Below are 16,171 nucleotides of genomic sequence, written 5' to 3'. Positions count from 1 at the left end.
GTTTTTAAGAAAGGATACGAGGAAAGGATTAGTACTCTGTATATTTAGGCTGAAATATTGCTATGAAAATGGGTACATGGGAATCTGATCCTCACTTCTTTTTCATGTGTTCTTCAATTAATTTACGACAGCTTCGCAGCATTTTGTACCGGGACCTCTAAATTTGAGGGTGCTTTTCAAATCAAACCATTTCTGACCCGGAAATGAAAGTACTGTCATCTCAAAATTGTGGGAAAAAAACACTTAATATTGCATGAATATGTGCCGATTGCAAAATTATGCTGAACAATTTTTCAATCATGTAAGTTCACCCATTATATACAAATGAGGAACATATATATTTCAATTACATGCGTGGGTTAAAAAATATTAAAATATTTGACGACTTACGCTAGTCATACGGTGAGCTGCTATTTCAATATCTATTCAAGTCTAGAGAGAATGTTTTAATGTGGGAGCTTTTTTTCATGCATATGTTGAGCAAATTAAAATGTAATGTTACACTTTGCTTACATACATGGTGCACATATACGAAATTAATTTAGAATCGGTTTAAAATGGTGAGAAAATAGACCCGTTTGTTTACTTATTATATGTTCAATTTTTTTGTCTTTCATTTCTTGTAGTTAACAATATTTTTGTGAATTTTATATTTAAATCATAATGTCACTATATAGATTTTTTTACGGTGGTATGTTTAGGGTATATGTTATTTTTTTAAGATTAAATTATCTCGTGCGCACGACATCTTATCTTGAGCGATCAACATCTTATCTCGTGCGCACAACATCTTATCTTGAGCGATCAACATCTTATCTCGAGCGATCAACATATTATGTTGAGCGATCAACATCTTATCTTGAGCGATCAACATATTATCTTGAGCGATCAACATCTTATCTCGTGCGCACGACATCTTATCTCGAGCGATCAACATATCATCTTGAGTGATCAACATACTATCTTGAGCGATCAACATCTTATCTCGAGCAATCAACATATTATCTTGAGCGATCAACATTTTATCTCGAGCGATCAACATCTTATCTCGAGCAATCAACATCTTATCTTGAGCGATCAACATCTTATCTTGAGCGATCAACATATTATCTTGAGCGATCAACATCTTATCTCGAGCGGTCAATATCTTATTTCGTGCGCACGACATCTTATCTTGAGCGATCAACATCTTTTCTCGAGCGATCAACATATTATTTTGAGCGATCAACATACTATCTTGAGCGATCAACATCTTATCTCGAGCGATCAACATATTATCTTGATCGATCAACATCTTATCTCGAGCGATCAACATATTATCTTGAGCGATCAACATCTTATCTCGAGCGATCAACATATTATCTTGAGCGATCAACATCTTATCTCGAGCGCACGACATCTTATTTATATATATTAAGGCCTTTTGTGTGTGCATTTAGGTCATCTGTAAAACATACGGACAAGTTGTTAATTAGGGTCCTGCCTATTCCGCTGTTATTTGAACTTCCCACAAGTACATGTACAAGTTTATCACATCATTTGGGAGAGCAATGCATATAATTGGTCATCCTATCTTCAAAATCAAATGAACATAACCAATGATGCATACTGCATGTTAGAATAGCAACACATTTCAGTTCGACCGATAAATTCGCGCAGAAAAGTTACTTGCATGAATTTAAGGGAAAACAAGGAAATTATTTAATATATGGGCGAAGCCTACATACTAATATTTTTTTGTCAAGGACTTAAATTTATTTATCACATGTTTGACGTCGCAGGAGTGTAATAAAGCCATTACTTAAAAATGATAATACACTAGTGTAATAAAGCTTTGACGTCGACGTCGTTTATAGTATAGGAGACGTTGGTCAAATTGACTTGTTTATATAGCGAAAGAAAGTGGAAATTTTGATATTTCTACAGGGAAAGCTAACAATGTGATAAAAAGAATATTACATTTGTGACTTTCCACATTAAATTTATCAAACTCGTTGAATAAAATTGATAAAATGCTCGGCAGAGCCTTGCATTTTATTATTTTATTCAACTCGTTTAATAAATTCAGTATGAAAAGACACTCATGTAATATCCTCTATTTCTTTGCATCATCACTTATTCTTTTGCTGCCTTTTTTTATCAGTTTGCGTATTTAAATTTCAAACCCTGCAAACATTGTGAAACGGTTATAAGTATGATCGAAACAAAAACAAAAACGGTGGCAGCCGTATGTTTTTACTAATGATCTGAATTCACACAAAGGTCCTTAATATAATGACCGAGAAAAGATGTTGATCGCTCGAGATAATATGTAGATCGCTCAAGATAATATGTTGGTCGCTCAGGATAATATGTTGATCGCTCAAGATAAGATGTCGTGCGCACGAAATAAGATGTTGATCGCTCGAGATAAGATGTTGATCGCTCAAAATAATATGTTGATCGCTCAAGATAATACGTTGATCGCTCGGGATAAGATGTTGATCGCTCAAGATAATATGTTGATCGCTCGATATAAGATGTTGATCGCTCAAGATAATATGTTTATCGCTCAAGATAATATGTTGATCGCTCAAGATGATATGTTGATCGCTCGAGATAAGATGTCGTGCGCACGAGATAAGATGTTGATCGCTCGAGATAAGATGTTGATCGCTCAAGATAATATGTTGGTCGCTCGAGATAAGATGTTGATCGCTCAAGATAAGATGTTGATCGCACGAGATAAGATGTTGATCGCTCAAGATAAGATGTTGATAGCACGAGATGAGATGTTGATCGCTCAAGATAATATGTTGAACGCTCAAGATAATATGTTGAACGCTCGAGATAAGATGTTGACCGCTCGAGATAATATGTTGATCGCTCAAGATAATATGTTGATCGCTCGAGGTAAGATGTTGATCGCTCAAGATAAAATGTCGTGCGCGCGAAATAAGATGTTGATCGCTCGAGATAAGATGCTGATCGCTCAAGATAATATGTTGATCGCTCGAGATAATATGTCGATCGCTCGAGATAAGATGTTGATCGCTCGAGATAAGTTGTTGATCGCTCAAGATAATATGTTGATCGCTCAAGATAATATGTTGATCGCTCGAGATAAGATGTTGATCGCTCGAGATAAGATGTCGTGCGCACGAGATAAGATGTCGTGCGCACGAGATGATATGTTGATCGCTCAAGATAATTTAATCCTTAAAAAAAATAATTGCATGTCCTAAACATACCACCGTTTATTTTGCAATTTTCTTAATGTACTTTTTTTCAATTTAAGGTATGCTATAAATAATCTTTTATAAATTCATTTTATTTGAAGAGTTCAACACAGATTTAGAAACATTAATGGGCATTCAGTGTTTTAGGAAACAGAAGTTAAGGACTTAAATTGATTCACTGAAATGGGTAAATACCAAAATAAACCTGTTAAAATGCTAATGTCATCTTTATGATACAATAATCTAACGGAAATAGTTAATTATTCTACAACATACATATTCATTGTATACTCTCTAAAGGCACATTGATTCTTAAATAATTGATGGCTTCTTTTTCAAAAGCGTGATAAATCTATTTTATCTATTATAGACATACGTCCAAAATGTTTAAATTCCTGTGCAGGCTTGATATAAAAAACAAAACAATATACATGTATCTTCGTATCGAGAAATAAAAATGGGAGAAAACGCGCAATTTTAAAAGAAAATCTTTTTATTACGTATGTATTTGTATTAATATTATCTATATGATATAAACTTGTTCTTAAAACCGAGATTTTTTTTAAAAAACGCCGTTAATTAACTTATAACGGCACAACACACATGAAAATGACGTCACAAATAATGTCATACTCAAGATTTCAAACTTCGATCGTTAAATGGAAAAATGGTGAAGCTCAATATTCCATAATTATTTACTTAACGGGGTTATGTTTTATGACGCAAGTTTCTGTTTTTATTTCATTGTGAACCTATACTTGACATTTTCAAGGAGATTTTTGCATTTATAGAAATGTAAACAAACCTTACATTTTATTGAAAGAGTAACAACCATATTTAAATCTATGATATGTGTTTACTGTTGCTACTATCTGTATCTACGTTTCCTGGAAAGTAACTGGTTTAAAGGGCACATACTTGCATGATACAATTTATAATTTCTCAACATTCTTAATATTTATAGTCAATATGGTTTTTCGCGCGTCTACTTTTCTCCAAAGTATTTATAACAGCATTAACTTGCAATAGAGTGTAATTATCAGTTACACGGTGCACAATCACGTGGTTTATGACGTCATGCTGTAGGTATCGCGCCAAGCATTTTTTTGTCAACAAAGCGTCAATTCAAGAAGAAAATTCGTCGTAAGTATTTTGTTACGAATTTTTGTAAAATGTCTTTAGTATGTTGCAAGTCCGTTTATAAATGCGTACCTCCGATCATACTGCATCTGCCCGTGTCCGCTTTAGTTTGTCTGGAAAACGGGACAAACTGACCAAAATCTCAAAATCGCTCTTGCTATCGCTCCAAGCTGATTCCAGAACCGCATTAAAATCAGCTTTCTCTTGCGGAATTCTCCAGATGGCCGTTTTTGTTTGTTACTTTTTGTCTCAAAACAGCCGCTGATAGATAATTTTTCACGTTAAAAGTGTTATTTTCAGGTAAACCCAAAGATAAAAAAGTATGCTATTGCGGCAAGTTCTGAAAGATAATTGATATCGCAACAAGCTTAAAAAGTATGCTCTAGCAGGTAGTTCTAAAGGATAAATGTTATCGCAACAAACTGAAGCATTTATATGCGACGACGGCTTGAAAGGTTTGAACGTGATTTTCAGGATAAATCATAGGCTTTGAAGCAAAATAAATCTGTTAAATATGTGTTAATGTAGAGCAGTATATTCGCGGGGCTATTATTAGTTTAAACATATTTATTGCATGAATTCCACAAATAACAATAGTACAGTAACCATTTTGCATGCAAAGAATATTGACGAAAGCACATTGTACTTATAAGGTCAATCTTCTATTATAAAATATACACCAAAAATATGGCTTAAATTTACAAAACAAAATAATATTTCTTGTGCAATACATCCAATTTTAGAAGAAAATACACGATAAGAGATGTTTCTGAAAATCGTAGACACTTAACATATAAGGCTCTTTTATTCCTATAATTCCCAAGAACAAAACAAAATATTGACAGCCTGTTCGTACATATTTCAGAAATCACAATTAAGTTAAGTGCTAGTAAGAGAAGTAAAGAATTTCAAATCGTGATAGTTATAAGAAAATAATATGTAGAGAAAGAAAGGATTAAATCAGTAAATGAAAATAATGAAAAATGAAAATAGAAATAATCCACCTGCAGATGAACTTGTTAAAACGTAGAAGGATGTCAGGTATTATCAAGATATAACAAGCACATGTCACAATGGAAGTCAATGTTAATTATTAGTGAACCTTCTACTGTCAAGAATATACTTCTGGACAGCTGCAAATAGTTCTATATTATCTTCATCAGATAATGAGTCGTCACCAAACAGCAGGGTAGTTTCACAAATATTTCTAGTGATAGGGACAAGACTCGCCAGAAGTGAGGTGCGACAATTGTCATAAACTCTACATACAAATAGGAAGTGGTGACTGTTTTCTACTTCACCGCACTGACAGAGAGGGGATTCAACAATATTACGTAGAAACAAGTGATAATTGAAGCTACTGCACTTCATCCGAAGTCTTGCGTGAAGGACCTGGGCTCTTCTATTATTACCATGTTACAAGATTAAAGGTTAGTGGTCAAAGAAGACTAATAAAACATATACAGTTCTTGTGTTTGTAATTTAATCTGTGATTTACAACGATTTGATTAATGCCAGTATTTTATAGTTCAAAGTATAAGTTTTGCTGCAGTAGTCATTAAATACAGTCACAGTTGGCCAGGCGTCAACAATCCGTCTAATACATCGCCCACTCACATGCACGCTTGAACACACACACGCTTGAAAAATCGCCCATGCTCTTGCACTACCTCCCAAAATGGCCGAAATGCATATAGGTATCAAAACGTCTAAAAACTGCATTAGATCTTTTACGTGAGGTGAAAAAAAAACAATAGAAAAATGCTTCTATTTGCCGCCATTTATATATATATATATATAAGCATATCATTTTAGGCCATGAGTGCAGTTTATTTCGTTTATTTCCGGGTGTATAATATCTTTGTAACGGAAATGTCCATAAGTGTAAGCAATATTTGATGGAATTCATTGGTTGAAATTTACTTTACTTAGCCTTCTTTAACAAACAAACAAATTGACGTCATTCTTTTTTAATGCAAAATCAGAATTACGGGATTGAGAAGTATTGACGAAGTCTTTCGGTTTTCAGAAAAGAAAACGTACTGTTGATATATTAAGCCTTGTTCACTTTATTTACATATAAACATTGGGTCTTTCAGAAAAACAAGCTAAAGCGATCAATGGCTAAACAATTCTGGCATTATTTTGCAAAGTAAATATAAAATGAATGTTCAGAAAAATCATTCCACTTTTTCAGTAGCTAAAATATAGTGGATATATACACACCTTTAAAATTGTAGTAATTGTAATACAGAGGAAACAGTTTGCAATTGATACAACTATGCTTCGACATGTGGAGCAGTTACTTGAAGGAATTATTTTGAAGTTTCGAAATATAAAATTTTAATATCGTATGTTACATTCACAGTCATTGGCAAAACTGGTGTAAGCGTATAATTTTATCCGAAATCCATCATTACAGAAATAATATACATATTTTAGATACTATAAACACATCTTTAAAGTTTACAAATGTAAAAGTTCTTTTAGCACATTATGAACTATTGTTTCAGAAAAACAGGATTTCTTACTTTCAATGTAGAGACAAGGTATATGTTAACCAAATATTCATAGGAACGAATTTTCGGGAAATGATACATTACTTTACAATCAAAAGTGTGAGTTTTATCTTGTTTACGTATGATTAAACATGAAGTTACATGTCTTTAAAAATAATAAAAATAAAGCTGAATGTTCTGGAATGTGTTAGTTATAAAATATTACAAATGTTTAAACGACCTGACTTAGGAAGACTCCAGTCTATATCATGATACATAGCCTTAAAGGCTTACGAGAGTTAACTGTGTAATAACTAAAATTTCCAACATACAAAATTTTAGCCTATTGACTCATGACAATGTCTAAAATAGAATATTGAAAGAAACGTCCTATGTCAGCAGCCTTGAATTTTTAGTCGAAAGGCAGTCAAGTAACACGCAAACATGCTGTGTATCATCAGTTGTCAGTCCAATTCTAACGCTCGGAGGGAACATAGTTTGCTTTCATTCTGCCTTGCACTGCTGTCCCATCGAACACAAAGGGGTCCCCTTTAACAGCATTTCTGTCTAGGCTCACTTTAGCTACCTTTTTCATGCACAAGACCCTAGTTCTCTCTGAGCGATCGAAGTCGTGGTCCCTGTAACAAGCAAAAAGGCAAAAACTGGTAAAGTCTTATAAGATCAAAGATGACTTATTATAAATGAAGATGTGACATGTCGTGTGCCTGCTATAACATGTCGCCACGTATTTAATCCCAAAACAAATAAATACATACATGTACTGCTTACGGCGTTGCCAAGGGTGTTGATAGTTTTGTTTTACTCATAGTTCGTTATGAACTGACTCAAATCGAATGTTGGTTTTGTTTGTCTTTTTTTCTACGGATCTCTTCAGAGTTTATTCAATTAGTTTGTAACACGACGGCGTTTCCTATGAAGTTTGTTTGTTTTGCCGGTGTAAAGGTTATTTCAGTGAGTTTACAGACTAGAATTTCCCCTATTATTATCATTATTGATAATTATAATGATATTATTATTATTATAATTATTATTGAATATAGGTTTTTACCTGTCTTCCAGTGTACAACACTTATTAGTGGGCACACGTTGTATGGATCTGTCTTCTGCTCGTTGCTCATATTTGTCCACCAGATTGCAAACAGTCTTCCGGCTAGTTCGATAATAAAAGGACCTGTAAAATAAGAATAGCACGTATAATCCAATGTCATATTTTCTCAAAATAAATTTATCAAATATTTCATTTAGCATTTGCATTATCATTTGACCAGTTTCGGTTTAGGTGAAAGAGTGATATGCGTTGATTTACTTATAAATACTGATGGGAAAACTGACTTAAAATAAGAATATCATTTCAGCTTTTTGCGATATCATTTATCTTCCAGAACTTGCCGCAATAGCATACTTTTTTATCTTTGGTTTTACCTGAAAATAACACCACTAACGTGAAAAATAATCTATCTGCGGCTGTTTTGAGACAAAAAGTAACAAATAAAAACGGCCATCTGGAGAATTTAGCAAGAGAAAGCTGGTTTTAATGCGGTTCTGGAATCAGCTTGGAGCGATAGCAAGAGCGATTTTGAGATTTTGGTCAGTTTGTCCCGTTTTTCAGCCAAACTAAAGCAGACACAGACAGATGCTGTGTGATCGGAGGTACGCATTTATAAAAAGACTTGCAACATACTAAAGACATTTTGCAAAAAATCGTAACAAAATACTTACGACGAATTTTCTTCTTGAATCGACGCTTTGTTGACAAAAATTGCTTGGCGCGATACCTACGGCGTGACATCATAGACCACGTGATTGTGCACCGTGTGTTAAAAGGAACCAGAAACTCTATTTAACTCAAATATGAGCCGCGCCATGTGAAAACCAACACAGTGCATTTGCGACCAGCATGGATCCAGACCAGCCCGCGCATCCGCGCAGTCTAGTTAGGAGCCATGCTGTTCACTAACAGTTTCTCTAATTGCAATAGGCTTTGAAAGCGAACAGCATGGATCCTGAGGCTTGTTTGGATCCATGCTGATCGCAAACGCACTATGTTGGTTTTCTCATGGCGCGGCTCATATAAAAAGCCGTCTTCCAGCAAATGCCAACACCTGCATCAGATTAATTACAGAACAATAAAAAATGATCAGGTACAGTGACGGGTATACTCGTATTTAGCTGTATAGAGAAATTCCTCAATTATCAAAGTTGCAAAACTGAACAATATGTAAGATTATATATAGTGTGAGCAGCAGCAAACCACAATTTTCCTTTAAGATAGATATGAAAATTCATTGCGTTCAATTTAACTAGACATTACTCGTATAATCTAAAATATTATGACAATATCACCAATTCCTCTTATATAATAATCTGTCTTTCCACATCTGCTATTCAGTTAAACAAGACGGGGTACGTACAAAATCTCGGACCCCACCCCCACCCCGCCCCAACTTCCCTACCCCATCCCCGCTCAATGTAACCAAGTTGTTTCACTTTTTAAATTATATCCAAATTTTCGCTTCATTACATTTAGAATGTAGTAAGTATTACCTTTAAATTGTATTTTTTCAATTCATGTTAATCTTCTTTTAATTATATAGTTATTAAAAGAAGACAAGTGGGTGGCGGAAGAGAGGATTTTGTCCACCTTGGTCAAATTGGGTAGGGGTGGGGGAGCGTACATTCCACCACGAATGCCTGATTTTGATACTTAAAGTCGATGTGAAAGTAATAATTAATATTGCAAATGACTACTTCGAGCAAACTCAAAGATGCTTACAATATTTAACTCTATTAATCTTATTATTATTTGGTTTGTTTATACATTTGAAAGACTTTAAAAGCCCTTTCCTACTGTGGTAGAATTATGAACACGATAAGCAGCAAGTGATGCATTTAGATAAAGTTTGAAAAATAAGAGTTCAATTGACTTTCAGTAAAATATCTTGTCCCATGTGACCATTTTGTTTATTAACGTATCGGTCACTTATTTGTTCAACCCTTCATAATGGACTGAATTGTCTGGAAGGGATAGACTTTAATACTTTTCCTTTCTAAACTAACAAAAACGAACAGCGTATCATAAGATAATGTTTTGCTATCAGTCAAAGTCCCGATAGACAAAATGTACTCTTACCTTTTGATATTTATATTCCATACTTTTGTATTCAATAAGCAAGACAAAAGCTGGTGGTTTTCTATAAATCTGCCGCTGATTTCCAAGAGAAATAAATAATGTCATGGGACAAGTTATATATATATATATCAGAACAATGTCCACATTAAGATGCATTTAATAAGATAGATAGAGAGACTCTTCTTGTAAAGTAAGTACTTGTATGTTATGTAGAGTGTAGGGTAAATACCTCATCCCTTGTGCTTTGGTCAGCTGTTTTCAGTCTGGTAAATAAATATTTCTTTTAACAATTAAACATATACTACCCCTCCCCCATTTTCCTTTGATATTGATAATCTTTTATACTACTTTTGAAAATTTTACACGTGTTTGGAAAAAGCAACATTGCATCCCTCGATTTTATTGAAAATTTAATGTGTTATTTACAATATATTTTACTAAACGTGTGACTTTCTGTAAATAGTTTTTCAGAATGTATGAAAGATATTCCGGAATATTAGTTGTGTGAATGGCTAAGACTGTCCAGTGTATCACAAGGCCAGAGCTATCTTTGTCTTTTCAAGAAAACACACAAGAATTATTATCAACAATGACCATAGAAAACTCCGAGCTTCACCTCCAGGCAAAAAGGAATTTATTTAGTAAGAAATGAGAAAAGACCCAGCTGTGTATCACCATTACAAACAATGCATTTGTACGCAAAAACACCTCTGTATAAACGAGAAATTAATTAATATCATACAAAGGCCAAAACGCCTACATTCATTTCGTTTTTGTTGTTAACGCGAGCATGTGAAATGAAATTGTAACGACAAATGCTTTTCATATCCTGAAATTTATGAGATTTCTGTATTTGCTCTAGTTTGTGAAATGCAGTGAAAAATACTTCCGCTTTTCGTTTCGTCATTCGATATTACTCCTGCTATGATTTACAGTATGTTTTGATATTCCGTTTGATTCCGTACCCTGGTAAATGCATATTATGTTCTTTATTCAATCGTGAATTTGTTAAGATTGTTACTCATTGCTCATGTTTGGCATTAAAGTGAGATCCCCATCTTTGATCATATGAGCCGTGCCATGAGAAAACCAACATAGTGGGTTTGCGACCAGCATGGATCCAGACCAGCCTGCGCATCCGCGCAGTCTGGTCAGGATCCATGCTGTTCGCTTTTAATGCCTATTGGAATTGGAGAAACTGTTAGCGAACAGCATGGATCCTGACCAGACTGCGCGGATGCGCAGGCTGGTCTGGATCCATGCTGGTCGCAAACCCACTATGTTGGTTTTCTCATGGCACGGCTCATATGTCTTCTTTTGTAGAACTAGTCACATGTTATATTTTAGTTTTATGTTTATTGTGTTTTATCATATTCGTCATATATATAATAGATGACAGATTTCAATCAAACTTAGGTCTAAGTTTTGTTTAATACCATCAAACAGAGCTCATAAAGTGAGTTTACCAGGGAGCTTGCATAAAGGTATTTAAGGAAAGTAAAAGAATTATTCCAAGAGCCTCTGTATACCTGTTTATTTTTTCCTCGGTAATATGTTAAAAAACAGTCATATTTTGGGTCTTCAGCGATTGAAAAAAAATACAAATTAACAGAGAGATATACCAATCTGTTAAGTAAAGTTAAGCCTTTCCGCTAGTCCTACTTCCGAGATTGGGTCGCACAATGGCAACCAATGTTTTTATCTAAACATGTTTATCGTCTTAAAATGGTTTGAGTTGTTTGTTTTTGCTGCTTTAAGATTTCACTCCCACTCCATAACACAATCATACTTGTAATTATGTTATTTTGAAAAAAGAAACGTCATTTATACGATAAAAAGTGACGTAGAACAAATATGAATGTTTTGATTTAGTCTAATCTTTGCTTCATCGTTACTTTCTGTTTGTGATATATTGCATAATTATTTGCAATCAATATATTGTTTTGGGAGGTATTGTTGTTATTACTGAAAGTGAGCATACCTGTACACATTACTTTTGTCTCTTTAAAACTATCAAGAGTTAAACAATGGCAAATGTTTCCTCTCCCAAACTGCTTAGCTAAAATGATTGACCGACAGTTGTAAAGCGAACATAGTGGCAATAGAAACAATATGCTCTGAAAAACTCAAATACTGTAAGTTCGCTCAAAAAGCGTTTCAGATCACATGGAAATCGTAATTTTTGAGACGAATTTACATTAGATAAAAATGTCTATTAGGAACGATCGAAACATGAACTGAAAGAAGATGGGGCTCGTTTTAAGAATGTGCAGTACAACGCAATCTAAAGTATGGCGCACAGGTATATGTCAAGTGGAGCGATCACTTTACATAGTTAAAAGAAATATATAAAACTGTGACAGTACTAGAAAAACATGGTAAAGCTGCTATCCAAAAGTAGGTGGGGATAGAACAATTGACAAAGAAAAATATTCTTGTGCTAACTTAGACCTCATGCAAGTTTTCATAATGTCTATAAGGTATTTATAATTTTAATGACATTTTCGCAAAGCATTTTTACACAGTGTAGATTGAAATTTATTTTTTTACTATTGTAAATAAACATATGATCTATAATGTGGTTAACTAAAATGTTTAGGTCCGTGTGCTTGTTTTTGAGGTAAATTGTAAGGATTTAAGGGATCCGCACATTTCTAGCTGATTTTAGAAAATGACTGTTTGTATAAGATGCATTTGAAACATTTAACACACCTGCCAAAATAAGAAACTAATTTGTTGCTGTATATTTAATAGGAATGTCACCATTCAATGTTCACAGCAACAATATATAACTTGTTTCATATTTCAGTAGCGTCTGTTTATAAGGTATAAGTACTGGACACAGTGCATGTACAACTTGTCAAGAAGAAGTACAATTAACCCAGTAAGGATGACTCTGCTCATTTACACCATCAAAATTTGCCTAATATAACCTTATTGTCAAATCTGTCTCCGGCCTTAGATATGCTGGACCACTGGAAATGATCTGTGTTGTTTTTTATATCATCAAATGCTTGTAGTACATCAATTTTATTAATTCACATTCGAGACAGAACGTGCATCATTTGTAAAACAAAACGAAAACTCAAACAAGTTGCAAGGAAAGCATAATTATAAGATGCGGAATTCTATATTCTGGTTTTAAAAACAACTTTCTTACCTGTCTACTGACTGAGAAACCCTGGATTATTAAGTAATAATTTAAGACCACAACAATGGCTTAAGATTTGTTTCACCCCGGACATTCTAGTACAATATTGCTTCACACTGTGCTATGTCTCCTCAATATTTGTTTCACCCCGGACATTCTAGTACAATATTGCTTCACACTGTGCTATGTCTCCTCAATATTTGTTTCACCCCGGACATTCTAGTACAATATTGCTTCACACTGTGCTATGTCTCCTCAATATTTGTTTCACCCCGGACATTCTAGTACAATATTGCTTCACACTGTGCTATGTCTCCTCAATATTTGTTTCACCCCGGACATTCTAGTACAATATTGCTTCACACTGTGCTATGTCTCCTCAATATTTGTTTCACCCCGGACATTCTAGTACAATACTGCTTCACACTGTGCTATGTCTCCTCAATATTTGTTTCACCCCGGACATTCTAGTACAATATTGCTTCACACTGTGCTATGTCTCCTCAAGTGTTGGCAATGAAGGTGCATGCCAAAAATAATGATATCCTTTTGCTCAGTTGTTCAGAAACTATTGTGTTGCAGGTACAATTACTTAACATATTTATCTAAATGTTCGTTTAAAGTAAGGTTTTAAAGAACTTTTAATGTGTGCCATATCAGAAAGAAATGGACTTTGAAATTTTGGCATACATTTATTGTTCCTGCAATTTGTCTGTATTGTAAGGTCTATCTACACAGGCACTTGGATGATATTGATACCTTCGTTTAATTATGGAACGGTATATGCACAAAATATTAATTCGTACACAGTACAAAATGTTTCTTGTATAAACAACCAATACAGCATCCACGTGGATGTCAGATGTTTCTTGCATATTATGACCATTCTGATGTGGTATAAACAGCATATACTTGAGAAGTAATGTTACATATACTGTCCAAAGTTACGAAAACGTTCACCTTGGCATAGACAATTTGACAGTTAGGGTAAATCATAGTGTTTTACGATAAATTTATTTCATTTAAAAGAGTACATAGCATGGTCTGGGGCATTTACGGACATCCACAGACTATAGGAACATAAGTTCGGTCTTAACTGCTCCATAAGACTAGGTAAATACCAGACAAAACCCTTTAAATTAAACAATTTAAAGACCCTCTTATTGTGATAATATGAACAAACTTATGACAAAAACACCTACTTTGTCTTTTGGAGATATATTTATTGTGGCTCATGCAAGGGCAAATTGATTCTTGAAAAGGTAATGGCCGAAAGCACTTTCTGTTTGAAAGGTGCATTATAATAAAGGTCCAGGAAATAAGAATGCTTAGATAGCCTTCCAGTGCAGACTTGGTTGTTTCAAGACAATGAATAAGACATTCAAGAAAATGTACTACATCTTATGCGCTATAAATTGTCGTACACTTATATGCATAAAATATAATGCAAAAGCCAAACAGTAGCAAAATCAATTACATTATCACATGTTTAACGTCGCGGGAGTGAAATAAAGCCATTAGGTCAGAGACCACCAATTCCAAAAAGTACAGGGAACTTACTGGGAATGAGGTAAGTGTATACCTGGGAATAAGGTAACGTCTGTGCGTTCTGATTGGTCAGTCATGTAAACAAACCCAGGAAGTGATTATTTTTTCAAAATTGATATTTTTTCGCTGCATTTACAGTATTTTATGATACATTTTGACAAAATTTGCTATATTTTATGTGTATTGAAAGAAAGTTTTATCAGATGAATTTCTCCCGCCATGTCAATGATGTAAACAGGGGGTCATCTCATTCACACGAAAATTACTTAAATAAAGTATCACTATTCATATGTTTTTCGTCCGATATTTTGGTAGAACTAAGATAGTTCTTGAAAAACTTGTAATTAGATATACATGTTTCGATGTATGGAAGGCCGTACACGCCATAATGTTACAATGTAAGTCTATGGGAAAACAATTGGTGGTCTCTAACCATTACATAAATTGATAATTTACAGTTAGTGTAATAAAGCTTTGACGTCGACGTCGTTTAAACTATCGGAGATGTTGGTCAAAATGACTTTGTTTATAATAGTTAAAGAAAGTAGATGTTTTTATGTTTTGGCTGGAAAAGCTTACAGGTGATAAATTAATAAAATTGATAAAATACTCGACAGAGCCTCGAATATTATCATTTTATTCAACTCAATATGAAAAGACATTCATGTAATATCCTCTGTTGAATTCACAATCTAAAAACAAAAGATTTACTAGTACTTGTATTATCGTTATTTGTTTTGTTGTTGTTGTCGTTGTTGTTTTATCATCATTGATACGAACGAATTACTTTTGTGTTAGAATTTGTTATGACATGAGCAATGTGAAAAATGTGAAGTTTTGTAATATTTAACCAAAGTCATTGTATTCCCTTCTTATATGTATTATTACAAAGTGTTAACCTACACGCTAGCTGTAACAACAAAGGGGATTCACTAAATTTGAACTTATTCTTGCTTTCATTTTGAATTACTTCCCTTATGATTTTTCATTAATTCTCCAACATCGCCAACGCGGGTTAAACTGCATATAATAGTGTCAATATTTACCAGTTATTACATCTTTAGTCAAATATATATTACAATTATTTTGATATGAATGATATGTTATCAAGAATGAGTCAATAAATTCTGTCACTAATGGTTTTCGATACATCACTAACGGTTTTCAATAGAAACCATTGAACGTTCCCGCCACAGCGACGCGTTGGTTGCTGAATTCTGCCATTTCGTTCTGTCGTGTTGGCGTGTTTGAAGTGCGTCAAGACGACAAAAACCCGTAATTTGTCGTATATGTGCGCCAATTTGTCGTTTTGGCGTGTCTCTTCGAGACAATAGCCTGGCTTGTGATCGAATTCAGGATTATAAACCGAATGTCCTGGCAGATCCGATAATAAAACTTACATATACCGCATCTTATAGATTGTATTAACTATCACAACAGCAATATTTCGAGGTAAAATTGATTC

Source organism: Mercenaria mercenaria, chromosome 10 (genome assembly GCF_021730395.1).
Source record: "Mercenaria mercenaria strain notata chromosome 10, MADL_Memer_1, whole genome shotgun sequence".
NCBI lineage: Eukaryota > Metazoa > Mollusca > Bivalvia > Venerida > Veneridae > Mercenaria > Mercenaria mercenaria.
This window is presented reverse-complemented; position numbering follows the sequence as displayed.